Source organism: Leucoraja erinacea, unplaced genomic scaffold (genome assembly GCF_028641065.1).
Source record: "Leucoraja erinacea ecotype New England unplaced genomic scaffold, Leri_hhj_1 Leri_127S, whole genome shotgun sequence".
Classification (NCBI taxonomy): domain Eukaryota; kingdom Metazoa; phylum Chordata; class Chondrichthyes; order Rajiformes; family Rajidae; genus Leucoraja; species Leucoraja erinaceus.
Genome location: NW_026575539.1, coordinates 203,522 through 219,339, shown reverse-complemented (window position 1 = coordinate 219,339; position 15,818 = coordinate 203,522). Strand labels below are relative to the sequence as shown.

General features: G+C 47.9%; 1 long non-coding RNA gene across 1 annotated transcript; it reads right to left on the bottom strand.

Moving 5' to 3' along the window:
• Nucleotides 1-6,899: 6,899 nt before the first annotated feature.
• LOC129715617 (uncharacterized) lies at nt 6,900-15,596 on the bottom strand. The gene is made up of 3 exons (XR_008726533.1): nt 14,098-15,596; nt 11,520-11,627; nt 6,900-7,219 (listed from the first exon to the last, which is right to left on the bottom strand). It is a non-coding gene; the product is annotated as an uncharacterized LOC129715617 (long non-coding RNA).
• Between the last annotated feature and the right edge of the window lie 222 nt (nt 15,597-15,818).

Below are 15,818 nucleotides of genomic sequence, written 5' to 3'. Positions count from 1 at the left end.
CCTGCCCTGGGGGTGCTGGAAACCGCCCCTCTTGTTGCCTGTGCGTATGAGCAGGCTCTTTTTGGGCAGGCCCTGTAAAGGTGGCCTCCCTCCCCACACAGGTTGCAGTTCTTGCTGGCCTGGCAGTCTTTGGTCTCGTGGCCCTCTGTTTTGCAGTTTTTGCAGACCACTGCAGTGCATTGGGCCACCACATGCCCAGGTTTGTTACATTTTCTGCATAGTCTGGGCTGCCCCACGTAACTCAGATAGCCTCTGTTCCCTCCAATTGCGAAAACCGAGGGAGGGTGGAGGAGAGCTCCTTCCTTGTCCATCCTCAGCTTTACCTTGACCTGCCTCTTGCTCGTCCAAATCCCATGCAGGTCCTTTACGTCCACGCAGTTCCCTGCTCCGTCGACGTAGCGAGCAAGGAAGGTGAGGACATCCACTACGGGCACATGTGGGTTGAACATGTGCACCGTGATCATCCTTTCTTTTTGGTTTGGGAGGGTGAAGAGCGGCTGTACCTTTAGCAAGGACATCGGAGCTTCGTTCCCCTTCTCCTGCAGATCTTTCATGAACTTTTGCCATCCCGTCGGAAGTACAAAGGTGACATCGAAATATCCATTACCCGGGAAGTCCTGGAGGCAGTAGATATCTCTGGGCTCAAACTTGCAGGTCTCCAGCAAGACCTTCTTTACAAACGTGTCTCGACTGAAGGGCATCCCCTCGCTGAGGTCCTTCACACTAATCCTCAGGGTATTGCGGATACCCTGTCCTCTCGCTCCAATTGCAGCTGCCATTGCTACGATTTTTACACCGCAATCTGCAGCTCTTGTCCTTAACGGACCGCCAGGACTGCTCTAACAAGAACAGATAGCCCCTTTCACTGTTCTAATAAGAACAGATGTTCTCTTTTACCACTGATACTGATGGGAATGAAGGCTGATAAATCCCCAGGGCCTGATGGTCTGCATCCCAGGGTACTTAAGGAAGTGGTTCTAGAAATCGTGGATGCATTGGTGATAATTTTCCAATGTTCTATAGACTCAGGATCAGTTCCTGTGGATTGGAGGGTAGCTAATGTTATCCCACATTTTAAGAAAGGCGGGAGAGAGAAAACAGGGAATTATAGACCAGTTAGCCTGACATCGGTTGTGGGGAAGATGCTGGAGTCAATTCTAAAAGATGAAATAGCAGCACATTTGGATAGCAGTAACAGGATCGGTCCGAGTCAGCATGGATTTAGAAAGGGGAAATCATGCTTGACTGATCTTCTGGAATTTTTTTTAGGATGTAACCAGGGAGATGGACAAGGGAGAGCCAGTGGATGCAGTGTACCTAGACTTTCAGAAAGCATTTGATAAGGTCCCACATAGGAGATTAGTGGGCAAAATTAGGGCACATGGTTTTGGGGGTAGAGTGCTGACATGGATAGCGAAGTGGTTGGGACCAAAGAGAAGGGATTAACGGGTCCCTTCCAGAATGACAGGCAGTGACTAGTGGGGGGTATCGCAAGGTTCGGTGCTGGGACCGCAACTATTTACAATATACATCAATAATTTGGATGATATGGTTAAAAGTAACACTAGCACATTTGCAGATGACACAAAGCTGGGTGGCAGTGTGTACTGCGAAGAGGATGCTAGGAGGTGGCAGGGTGACTTGGACAGGTTGGGTGAGTGGGCGGATGCATAGCAGATATGGTAAAACGTAGATAAATGCGAGGTTATCCACTTTGGCGGCAAGAACAAGGAGGCAGATTATTATCTCAATGGTGTCAGATTAGGTAAAAGGGAAGTGCAACTAGACAAGCGTGTCCTTGTACACCAGTCACTGAAAGTAAACATGCAGGTACAGTAGGCAGTGAAGAAAGCCAATGTTGGCCTTCATAACGAGAGGATTTGAGTATTGGAGTGAAGAGGTCCTTCTGCAGTTGTACAGGGCCCTGATGAGACCACATATGGAGTATTGTGTGAAGTTTTGGTCTCCTAATTTGAGGAAGGACATTCTTGCTATTGAGGGAGTGCAGCGTAGATTCACCAGGTTAATCGCCGGGATGGAGGGACTGTCATATGAGGAAAGATTGAAAAGAATGTGCTTGTATTCACTGGAATTTAGGATGAATCTTATAGAAACGTATACAATTATAAAAGGACTGGACAAGCTAAAAACATTTTCACCCAGAGAGTTGTGCTTTTGTGGAATTCTCTGCCACATAAGGCAGAGTCCAAATCACTAGATGGATTTAAGAGAGAGTTAGATAGAGCTCTTGGGGCTAGTGGAATCAAGGGATATGGGGAGAAGGCAGGAACGGGGTACTGATTGGGGATGATCAGCCATGATCACATTGAATGGCGGTGCTGGCTCGAAGGGCCGAACGGCCTCCGCCTACACCTATTTTCTCTGTTTCTAAGACAGGCAGCATCTTTGGAGAGAGGGAATAGTGATGATTCGGGTCGAGACCCATCTTCAGACCAGACATTTGAAGAAGGGTCTCGCCCGAAATGTCACCCAGAGATGCTGCCTGTCCCGCTGAGTTACTCCAGCATTTTGTGTCTATCTTTGGTTTAAACCAGCATCTGCAGTTCCTTCCGACGCAACTGTGGTAGTTTTTTATACTCAAACACATTTCCAGATTATATAGATATAGATAATATTATATAGAAAATATTATACAGGTCATCGAAACTTGTGCCAGTTTAATCGAATAATTTGTATTTAGTTCAAACTTTTAATGACTAAAAGTGACATATTGGTTGTAGGGTGAAATGAACAGGATAGGAAAATTTACAGTAACAGCAGAACACCTTTATCAGGGGCTTCTAGTTTACTTATTACGGCAACATTTTAAACGTTCAGTCAGATATAGCGACTGATTTAAGGCACGTGTACCATTGCCGGTTGCAGGTAGACACAGAATGCTGGGGTAACTCAGCGGGACAGGCAGCATCTCCGGAGAGAAGGAATGGGTGACGTTTCAGGTCGAGACCCTTCTTCAGATGCCAGTCTGACAAGTGGGTCACGATCCGACACGTCACCCCACCCGTTCCTTCTCTCCAGAGGTGCTGCCCCGTCCAGCTGAGTTCCTCCACCACTTTTGATTTAAACCAGCATCTGAAGTGTTTTCCTGTGCATAGCTGGTTGCAGGCGCCCTTGTACTATCCATGCCAGGAAGCCGCCACTCCCGTTAAGGGTCAGGTGCTTTAATTTTTACTATTATTCAGAAAATAATGTATAAGCACAGGCTGCTCCGTCACTTTATTTTTGTCAAAATGTCCTCATGAGCAGGAACATAATTTTTTTGTTACACTACCGTGAAGCTCTGTTACAACAGCAATGAGGAAAATACAGTAAACTCTCATTTTAAGAGACCCCTTTATAATGGATTTCAGTTATAGCGGACAGGCCCGCCTCGGCTTGCGCCGTCTCACCGGCCCCGGCTTGTTGTGACCCCCCAGCCTCCCCCCCCCCCCCCCCCCCCCCCCGACTCTCAAGCCGAACATTCTTCACCCACTGCACGGTCCTGGTCCCGGTCAAGCGGCTGTTTTTGCTGCCCCTTCTGGCTCGCTCACCAGGGGGCTCCCTCCTCTCTCGACTGCTCGTGCTTTTTTTGTTGTCGACGGAGGCTTTGTCCCTCACCACCACCTCCTCCTCCTCCTCCTCCCATCGGGTATCAATAGACAATAGACAATAGGTGCAGGAGTAGGCCATTCGGCCCTTAGAGCCAGCACCACCATGGCTGATCATCCCCAATCAGTACCCCGTTCCTGCTTTCTCCCCATATCCCCTGACTCCGCTATCTTTAAGAGCCCTATCTAGCTCTCTCCTGAAAGTATCCAGAGAACCGGCCTCCACCGCCCTCTGAGGCAGAGAATCCCACAGACTCACAACTCTCTGCGTGAAAAGAGAAAATTCACCACCCTCGGATCAAATAAATTTCTGCTTATCTCCTTCCTAAAGAAAAGTCCTTTAATTCTGAGGCTATGACCTCTAGTCCTAGACTCTCCCACTGGTGGAAACATCCTCTCCACATCCAGGCCTGGCATCAGGAAACACGGACGTCTACAAGGCAGAGTGCTACCGACTGCGAAGGGCGGGGAAGGACGCAAAGAGAAGGTACAGGGACAAGATGGAGTTACAGATGGAGCAGCAGGATACCAGAAGCCTGTGGCAGGGGTTACGGATTGTAACCAACTACCGGAGCACCCCTTCCTCATCCGCATGTGCCGGCACCTCCCTAGCTGACGACCTGAACTCCTTTTACGCTCGTTTTGAGAGGGGCAACACCACTCCAGGTCTGCCGACTATCGACAATACCGCCAGCGGGCTGGCTACCGAAGCTGAAGGGAGGAATGTGCACACATTCTCGCTGTCCGAGCACGACGTGAGGAGGGCTCTGACACGGGTGAGCACGAGGAAAGCTGCAGGCCCCGATGGCATCTCGGGGCGAGTACTCAAGTCCTGTGCTACGCAGCTAGCACCGGTGCTCACTACAATATTCAACCTCTCCCTGGACAAGTCCGTGGTCCCTGCCTGCTTCAAAAAATCCATCATTGTACCGGTACCTAAAAATGCCTCCCCAGCCTGTCTGAATGACTACCGTCCAGTGGCCCTTACCTCGGTAGTCATGAAATGCTTTGAGAGGCTGGTGAAGAATCACATCTGCGCCTTCCTCCCTCGGAACATGGACCCGTTGCAGTTCGCATACCGTCCGAACAGGTCCACGGACGATGCGGTCTCCCAGGTCTTGCACACCGCTCTCTCCCATCTGGACAGCCAGAAGGGGGGCTACGTGAGGATGCTGTTCATAGACTACAGTTCAGCCTTCAACACAATAGTCCCCACCAGACTGGCCGGGAAGCTAATGGAATTGGGGCTCAACACCTCCCTGTGTGCCTGGGTCCTGGACTTTCTCACCGCCAGGCCCCAGGTAGTCAAGATGGGAGGGAATACATCGGAGTCCCTCACCCTGAGCACAGGATCACCCCAGGGTTGCGTCCTCAGCCCCCTATTGTACTCCCTGTACACACATGACTGTGTGGCTAGGTTCAGCTCCAATTCAATAATTAAGTTTGCTGATGACACTGTGGTGGTGGGCCTGATCTCAGACAACGATGAGAAGGCCTACCGGGAGGAGGTGGCTGATCTAGCACTCTGGTGCCAGGAGAACAGCCTCCTCTTGAACATCAAAAAAAACGAAGGAGCTGATCATGGACTTTAGGAGGGCACATCATCCGAGGACGTACACTCCATTGAGGATAAATGGGGATCCTGTGGATAGGGTGAACTGTTTTAAATATCTGGGAGTCCACATCTCTGAGGATATGACATGGGCATCACACGCCTCAGCATTCGTGAGTAAGGCAAGGCAGCGCCTTTACCACCTCAGGCAATTGAGGAAATTCAGAGTGTCTCCGAGGATCCTCCAGTGCTTCTACGCAGCGGCGGTGGAAAGCATCTTGTCCGGGAACATTACCATCTGGTTTGGGAATTGCTCTGCCAAGGACAAGAAGGCTCTGCAGAGAGTAGTGCGTTCGGCCGAACGCACTATGGGAACTTCACTCACACCCCTGCAGGAACTATACAACAGGAGGTGCAACTCCAGAGCAAATAAAATCATGGGAGACCCCTTCCACCCCTGCAACGGACTGTTCCAGCTGCTGCGGTCAGGCAAACGCCTCCGTTGCCATGCGGTGAGAACGGAGAGGTTGAGAAGGAGTTTCTTCCCAGAGGCCATTCGGACTGTAAACGCCTATCTCACCAGGGACTAACTCTACTGAACGTTTTTCCTTCCATTATTTATTATGTAAAAGAATATGTGTGTTATGATTGTGTTTATAATTTGTTTGGTTGTTTTGTTGTCTGTCTTTTGCACAAAAGTCCGCGAGCATTGCCACTTTCATTTCACTGCACATCTCGTATGTGTATGTGACAAATAAACTTGACTTGACTTGACTTGACTCTATCCAAGCCTTTCACTGTTCTGTATGTTTCAATGAGTTCCCCCCTCATTCTTCTAAACTCCAGCGAGTACAGGCCCAGTATTGACAAATGCTCATCATCATCTCCCATCCCCCACACCCCCTTCTTCCTCCCCTTCCCTCCCCCCCCCCCAGAGTTGTCAACGTACTCCCACGGCAACAGTGGAAGCGCCAGCAGGTGCGAAGGGAGGGAGCCCCATGGTGACTGAGCGCTCCCCGATGGCCTGAGGGAGGCGCTGCTGTCCCCAGGGGGTTACGATGTGAGCCACGGCAACAGCCGTGACAAGCGGTGGTGAAAAATGGCTCGCTGGGGTGCAGCCTGGTATTAAAACGGCACACAGTTCTGACGTCCACCCATCCATTCTCTCCAGCGACCCGCCGAATGACTCCATCACACTTTGCTTTTGTGGGTTAACCGGGATGTGGGTGTGGGATACGAGATTGATCCCTGGGATGTCATATGAGGAAAGGTTGAAAAGACTGGGCTTGTATTCACTGGAGTTTAGAAGAATGAGGGGGGGGGGGGGGTCTTACAGAAACATATACAATTATAAAAGGACTGGACAAGCTAGATGCAGGAAAAATGTTCCCACTGTTGGGCGAGTCCAGAACCAGGGGCCACACAGTCTTAGAATAAAGGGGAGGCCATTTAAGACTGAGGTGAGAAAAACCGTTTTCACCCAGAGAGTTGCGAATTTGTGGAATTCCCTGCCACAGAGGGCAGTGGAGGCCAAGTCTCTGGATGGATTTAAGAGAGAGTTAGATAGAGCTCTAGGGGCTAGTGGAATGAAGGGATATAGGGAGAAGGCAAGCACGGGTTATTGATTGGGGACGATCAGCCATGATCACAATGAATGGTGATGCTGGCTCAAAGGGCTGAATGGCCTCTCCTGCAACTATTTTCTATGTTTCTATGACCATCATCTGCAGTTACTTGATTCAACTACATTTAATAATACTTTACTTACTCGGTTGTAGCAAACATTTGGCAATAACGGATACCATTCCCCCTCCTCCTCTCTGGTCCAATATAACAAGGGTTTACAGTAGTCATGATTACATGTTAACATACAAGAAGCAGCCAAGCAGCAGCACAGAGCCCAGTGCAAGAGGTGCCGTCATATCCTTGCCTCCATTACACAGTTCTTTTACACAACATGTTGTTTTCAGATTAATTGCCATTCCAGCAAACGTGTTCGAAACAGTTCTCCCGCAATTTGATTGTGGAATGCATCCACGGGCCGCAATCATCAACTTCTCTGTGCCAATAAAAAAATACAGTTTACATGCAAAATGACCTATTCCAAATCACCATGACGGCAAAAACATGCTCTGTCACGTTGAAGCTCTACAAATCAGGAAGTGGACCCAAACCCCAAGGTCGCCCGTTCCTTCTCTCCAGAGATGCTGCCCGTCCCGCTGAGTTTCCCCAGCTTTTTTGTGTCTGGGAATGGGATCCGAGTGGGAATAACTCCATGAAACCTGCAACGTTTTGCTTTGCAAGCAAAGCAAGAACTTCATTGTCCTATCTGGGACACGTAACAATAAATTCTCTTGAATCTTGAACGTTTAGAGTTTAGACATGCAGCACGGAAGCAGGGCCTTCGGCCCATTCTAGTGAGACCACACCTGGAGCATTGTGTGCAGTTTTGGACCCCTAATTTGAGGAAGGACATTCGTGATATCGAGGGAGTGCAGCTGTCAGCTTGTAATGCTGAGAGGGGGATTCTTATTGAAACATATAAGATTATTCAGGGTTTAGACACACTAGAGGCAGGAAACATGTTCCCAATGTTGGGGGAGTCCAGAACCAGGGGCCACACACAGTTTAAGAATCAGGGGTAAGCCATTTAGAACGGAGATGAGGAAACACTTTTTCTCACAGAGAGTTGTGAGTCTGTGGAATTCTCTGCCTCAGAGGGAGGTGGAGGCCGGTTCTCTGGATACTTTCAAGAGAGAGCTTCTTCTTCGAGTCCGTTGCAATCTCAGATGTCGTTCTGCCAGTATCTGGCGCTGGTCACAGCTGGTCGGCTAGATGGGGCTCTTAAAGATAGCAGAGTCAGGGGATATGGGGAGGAGACAGGAACGGGGTACTGATTGTGATCAGCCATGATCACATTGAATGGCTCAAAGGGCCGAATGGCCTACTCCTGCACCTATTGTCTATTGAGTCCATGCTGACCATTGATGACCTGTTCTATCCTTTACACTAGCGACAATTTACAATAGCCAATTGATCCACAACCCACATGTCTTTGGAACGTGTGAGGAAATTGAAGCACCCGGAGAAAGAGGTCTCGGGGAGAACGTACAAACCCTGTATGGACAGCACCCATAGTCAGGTTCAAACCCGGGTCTCTGGTGCTGTGAGGCAGCAACTCTACCATTGCGCCACTGAGCTGCACCATTTATCAAAGCCATTATTCTTTCAACTTACTCTTTAATAAAGAAAAACTAGTAGTTAAAGGAAAAACAAAAGTAAAGACATCTTAAAATCTCTTTTTTTCCCCAAGGCGGCACGGTGGCGCAGCGGTAGAGTTGCTGCCTTACAGCGCTTGCAGTCCTGGGTTCGATCCCGACTAGGGGTGCTGTCTGTACGGAGTTTGCTCGTTCTCCCCGTGACCTGCGTGGGTTATCTCTGAGATTTCCGAGTTTCCTCGCCCGCTCCAAAGACGTACAGGTATCAAAAGTAAAATTGGCTTGGTATAAATGTACAAATTGTACCCAGTGTGTGTCGGATAGTGTTAGTGTGCGGGGATCGCTGGTCGGCGCGGACCCGCTGAGCCGAAGGGCTATTTTTCCGCGTTGTATCTGTAAACTAAACGAGGGGTGGCTGCACTTAAAAGAGTCATCTACTTTTATATACCTGACATGCAAAAGCCTGAATTGTGGAGAAACATGGAGAGATGTGGGCCAAACCCGGGCAGGTGGGGCTAGTCGGCATGGTTGAGTTGGGCCAAAGGGCCTGTTTCCGTGCTACATTACTCTAATACAGGGATCGGCAACCTAAAGCCCCGGGGCCGAATGCGGACCGCGACCCAAAATCATCCGGCCCGCAGGCGGATTTTTTCCCCCGTGATCATCAAGGCCTGCTGAGCGCGGCCGAGCACTGGCTGCACCGCAGCCTGCGCAAAGCCGCCGACACGGCCCCGCACATTCTGTGAACACATTTAAGAAAGAACTGTGGATGCTGGAAAAATCGAAGGTGGACAAAAAATGCTGGAGAAACTCAGCGGGTGAGACATGCAAGGATTGCACGAGGCGGTCTCACCCGCTGAGTATCTCCAGCATTTTTGTCTACCTTCTGCGAACACGTGGATTTGATGGAGGACACCCGGGGCGGCATCCATGTGTACATGTGATAGACGTGACCCGCCATCCGCTAACAGACATGCGTCCCGGCCCCCATGCAGAACAAGGTTGCCTAGCCTAATTTGAGGAAGGACATTCTTGCTATTGACGGAGTGCAGCGTAGGTTCACAAGGTTAATTCCCAGGTTGGCGGGACTATCATATGCTGAGAGAATGGAGCAGCTGGGCTTGTACACTCTGGAGTTTAGAAGGATGAGAGGATATCTTATTGTAACATATAAGATTATTAAGATTTTGGACACGCTAGAGGCAGGAAATATGTTGCTGATGTTGGGGGAGTCCAGAACCAGGGGCCACACAGTTTAAGAATAAGGGGTCAGCCATTTAGAATGGAGACGAGGAAACACTTTTTCACACAGAGAGCTGTAAGTGTGGAATTCTCTGCCTCAGAGGGTGGTGGAGGCCGGTTTTCTGGATACTTTCAAGAGAGAGCTAGATAGGGCTTTTAAAGATAGCAAAGTCCGGGGATATGGGGAGAGGGCAGGAACGGGGTACTGATTGGGGATGATCAGCCATGGTCACATTGAATGGCGGTGCTGGCTCGAAGGGATGAAGAAGGGCCTCGACCCGAAACGTCACCCCTTTCCTTCTCTCCAGAGATGCTGCCTGTCCCTGCTGAGTTACTCCAGCATTTTGCATCTTACCTTCGGTTTAAACCAGCGGTACTGGCTCAAAGGCCCTACTGCTGCACCTATTGTCTATAAACCCCTGTGAGTGATCAGACACTCTGAGGCACAAAAGTGGCTGAAGGCACTCACCAGATATTTCCCCTCCACCCATTTGCACCATACCATACGTGTCGGAAGGAACTGCAGATGCTGGCTTAAACCAAAGTTAGACACGAAAAGCTGGAGCTGGGGTGGGGAACCTGCGGCCTTCTAGGCCATTAAGTGCGGCATTTTGAATGAATCCAAATTTTGTAGAACAAATCCTTTTATTTTTATTAATATGTTTTTGTTTGTCTTTTATTATTTTTATTTTAATCTTAAAATGAACGTATTTAAAATACCAAAGAGTAAAAGAAGATTCAACAAAATAATCCTCCCCGACTGACGGCCACAATTAAAACATTAGTAAGTCATGAGGGCTATTTTAACAAAATAATGTACGTTTTGAAGTATATCTAATTGAAGTTTCTTGGATGCGGCCTTATTAGATTACAGCTAACTTAATGCGGCCTTCCAACATGAAAACGTTCCCCATCCCTGAGCTGGAGTTACTCAGCGGGACAGGCAGCATCTCTGGAGAGAAGGAATGGGTGACGTTTCGGGTCGAGACACTTAAGAGCAGTGTGATAACCTTTAAGTTGCTATTTCTTTTAGGTCATTCGTTTTTTTAATTGTAGAAGGGACGGTTTTGGGCTCCTAATTTGAGGAAGGACATTCGTGCAATTGAGGGAGTGCTGACTAAATTCATCAGGTTTATTCCCGGGATGGCAGGACTGCCATATGATGAAAGGATGGATCGACTGGGCTTGTATTCACTGGAATTTAGAAGGATGAGAGGGGATCTTACAGAAACATATAAAATTCTTAAGGGATTGGACAGGCTAGATGCAGGGAATTTTTTTCCCGATGATGGGGGAATCCAGAACCAGGGGGTCACACAGTTTAAGAATAAGGGGTAGGCCATTTAGGACTGAGATGATGCCACAGAAGGCAGTGAAGGCCAATTCACTGGATGTTTTCAAGAGAGAGTTAGATCTAGCTCTTTGGGCTATCAGAATCAAGGTATATGAGGAAAAAGCCAGAATAGGGTACTGATTCTTGAGTCTGTGAAATTCTCTGCCTCAGTGGTGGTGGCCGGTTCTTGGGTTACTTTCAAGAGAGAGCTAGATAAGGCTCTTAAAGATAGTGGAATCAGGGGATATGGGGAGAAGGCAGGAACGGGGCACTGATTGGGGATGATCAGCCATGATCACATTGAATGGCAGTGCTGGCTCGAAGGGCCGAATGGCCTGCTCATGCACCTATTGTCTATTGATTTTAGATGATTTGCCATGATCATATAGAATGACGGTGCTGGCTCGAAGGGCTGAATGGCCTACTCCTGCACCTGTCTATGTTCTATATTTCTGTGAACTTCACCGCCAGTGGCTAACATCATTTCTCCCCCACTACGGTCCGTAATAACGAGAGTTTCATGTACTCCATCAATTTATGTTCGAATTTTAAAGGTTGCTACTTACCTAATTTACCCACCCTCTTGAAGCATCGATCACTAGTCTCACAGGTCACCTCCTTCATTTCGCAGTGCAAAGGGGCGATGCTATTCTCATAGCACTTCAGGCTACCTCCTGTAGGTTAACATAGGAGAATGTGCTGTAGTTCACAAGTTATGAATGAATGAATTAATTGATTAATACGTTTATGAATGAATATGTTTATTGGCCAAGTAAGTAAGTAAGTAAGTTTTGTTTATATAGCACGTTTTAAGTCAACTGGTATTGACACCAAAGTGCTTTACATAAAATAGATAATAAATTTCCATACAGACCAGAGAAAAAGGTTAAAAAAATAAAGAAAATGGACACAACACATTGTAGACAAGTATTCACATACAAGGAATTTGCCTTGGTGCTCCGCCCGCAGGTAACAACGTGACGTTACGAATGACTCAGAAAATACTAAACATTAATAATAATAAAACATTAATGATAAAACACCATTGATCAAGCATGTGAACCAACAAAATACCAGATCAAAGGGAGGCTACAGATTTTTGGCTGTTGAGTAGAGTTACTACTCGTGGGAATAAAAGCTGTTTGTATGTCTGGCTGTGGCAGCTTTGACAGACCGGAGTCGCCTTCCAGGGGGAAGTGATTCAGGGACTTTGTGGCCAGGGTGAGAGACGATCTTGCCCGCTCGCTTCCTGGCCATTGCAGTGTACAGTGCATCAATTATGGTTGCAGCCAATAACCTGATCTCAGCTGCAGCCTCCGGGTGTCGTGCTTGGTGGCTGAGCCAAACCAGACCATGATGGAGAAGGTGAGAATAGACTCTACGATGGCCATGTAGAATTGGACCATCATAGCTTGTGGCAGATTGTGCTTCCTCAGCTGCAAAACATTATCGATTAAACATGTGAATTAAGTATAATACCAGAGCAAAAGGAGGCTACAGATTTTTGGTTATTGAGTAGAGCTACTACTTATAGGGGTAGAATTATGCCATTCGACCCATCAAGGCCACTCCACCATTCAATCATGGCTGATCCCATTTCCCTGCCTCCCACCCATAACCCTCGACACCCGTTCTAATCAAGAATTTGTCTATCTGTGCCTTAAAAATATCCAATGACTTGGCCTCCACAGGCCTCTGTGGCAATGAGTTCCACAGATTCACCACCCTTTGACGAAGAAAGTTCCTCCTCACATCATTCCTAAAATAGCGCCCTTTAATTCTAAGGCTGTGACCTCTGGTCCTAGACTCTCCCACCAGTGGAAACACCCTTTCCACATCCACTCTCTCTACACCTTTCATTATTCTGTACGTTTCAATGAGGTCCCCCCGACCTCCCCAACCTTCTAAACTCCAGCGGGTAGAGGCCCAGTGCTGTCAAACGCTCATCATATGCTAACCCACTCATTCCTGGGATCATTCTTATAAACATATGAACCATAGTTGGGGGAGTCCAGAACCAGTGGCTACAGTTTAAGAATAAGGGGTAAGCCATTTGGAACGGAGATGAGGAGAGTGGTGAGTCTGTGGAATTGTCTGCCTCAGAGGGCGGTGGAGGACGGTTCTCTGAATACTTTCAATCGAGAGCTCGATAACGCTCTTAAAGATAGCGAGTCAGGGGATATGGGGAGAAGGCAGGAATGGGGTACTGATTAGGGATGATCAGACATGATCACATTGAATGGCGATGCTGGCTCGAAGGGCCGAATGACCTACTCCTGCACCTATTGTCTATTGTCTAATCCCCTTTTAGGAATAGGAATACGTTATTATCACTTGTGACTAGGCACAGTGAGATTCTTTGCACCTATTGTCTATATGACCTGTCATCTTCTATACTCAATACTGTGACTGATGAAGGTCAATGTGCCAAAAGTCCTCTTGACCACCCTTGACTCCATTTTCAAGGAACTATGTCCCTGCACTCCTAGGTACTCTTGTACTCCTAGACATGGACTCTTGTGGGCCGAAGGGCATTTTTCCACGCTACATCTCTAAAGTCTTAAGGGCCTGTCCCACTTGGCCGTCATTTGGGCCTCATTTACGCGTCATATGTAAAATAGGTCGGCGCGACGTCCCGCGCAAATCACGTGTCATCATGCCGTCTGGTGCGCGCCGTCTGGTGCGCGTGACGTCATGATGACGTGCCGTCATTAGAATACCCTGCGGTGCACGGCGATGCATGGTTACGCACGGTGGGGTAACCATGCGTCACCACACGATACACGTGAGACGTCGGGACGCCAGCCTGCGATGCCAATGCGCCAGCGTGCGTACGCGATACGTCATGCAGGTGGTGCGGGAGAATTTTGTGCAACTCCACGCCTCTCCATGCCCCGTCCCGCGCTACCCGTGCATCACAACGCGACGTCCACATTTTTGGAGGTCGCATAAATGGCGCGCAAATGACAGCCAAGGATAGGCCCTTAAATCTAGAGCAACCATCTGTTGGGATAGAGTATCTCCGGTACATCTTCACCTCTTTCACGCCTAGATACACCACTGGCTTCAGGCTGCACACTCCCATAAAGCAAGATATTACTCAAATTTAATTGTGTTATTACATGCTACAGTATTGTCTCTTACCTAATTTGATGATGCTTGCAAGTACGACTACCATCCAAAGGCAATTCATTTTTAACTTTGAAGGATTGGGGGTTTCGTTTAACATCGGAGCATACCTGAAAGATACTCGCTCTTAAATTAATGGGCATTGGACACAATTTTTTCCCAATACACAGCTGAAAGAGGTTTTTTGGGGAAAAGTTCAAACTTTGGGAATTGTTTCAGAATTTTGAGGATTTTTAAAAGGTGAAAAGTACAAGAACATATCAAAGGCAATGAAATACTGTACATTGCGCTTCACCTCGGCAGAGCTCGGGTGACCTCTTACCCGGAGAGATACAGCCCGGAAACAGGCCCTTCGGCTCACCGAGTCCGCACCGTCATGCCGACCAGCGATCCCCCGCACATTAACACTACCCTACACACACTCAGGACAATTTACATTTATACCAGGCCAACTAACCTACAGACCTGTACGTCTATCGGAGTGTGGGAGGAAACCAAATATCTCGGAGAAAACCCACGCGGTCACGGGGAGAACGTGCAAACTCCCGACAGTCAGCAGCCGTAGTCGGGATCGAACCGGGTCTCTGGCGCTGCAAGGCAGGAACTCCACCACTGCGCCGCCCTTTTGAACATTGTTTTACATTTCATTTCCTATCCTAAAGGAAGGATATATTTGCCTAGGAAGTGGATTGTTATAGTGTTACAACCCCACTCCTCCGCCAATATCCTCCCATGATTTTTTCCTGATGCTCCGATTTCCACCCACTCCAAAGACATGAAGGTTTTTTAAGTTGATTGGCTTCGGTAAAATTATAAATAGTCCCTATAGGGAAGGAAGGTCATAACAGCATTCGGCCCATCACGTCTACGCCACCATTCAATCATGGTTGATCTATCTCTCTTAGATATATATATATATACATAGACAATAGGTGCAGGAGTAGGCCATTCAGCCCTTCGAACCAGCACCGCCATTCAATGTGATCATGGCTGATCATCCACAATACTACCTTTTCCCCATATCACTATAGACAATAGGTGCAGGTGGCCTTTCTCCCCCTTCGAGCCTGCACCGCCATTCATAGAAACATAGAAAGTAGGTGCAGGAGTAGGCCATTCGGCCCTTCGAGTCTGCACCGCCATTCAATATGATCATGGCTGATCATCCAACTCAGTATCCCGTACCTGCCTTCTCTCCATACCCTCTGATCCCCTTAGCCACAAGGGCCACATCTAACTCCCTCTTAAATATAGCCAATGAACTGGCCTCGACTACCCTCTGTGATTCAATGTGATCATGGCTGATCATTCCCAATCAGTACCCCGTTCCTGTCTTCTCCCCATATCCCCTGACTCTGCTATCTTGAAAAGCCCTATTTAGCTCTCTCTTGAAAGTATCTCAGTTCTAAATGGCTTACCCCTTATTCTTAAACTGTGACTCCTGGTCTGGACTCCCCGAACATCGGGAACATGTTTCCTGCATCTAGCGTGTCCAAACCCTTAATAATCTTATATGTTTCTAATCCCTTAATGTTTCTAATCGCTTAATAATCTTATGTTCATAATCCCTTAATAATTTTATATATTTCTAATCCCTTAATATTTTTATGTTTTGAATCCTGTAATAATTTTATGTTTCTATCCCTTAATAATTTTGTGATCTCCTGGACAAGTGTCGATCGCCTAGATTGGGGTCGGAGAGGAATTTCCCGGATTTTTTTCCCGAATTGGACCTG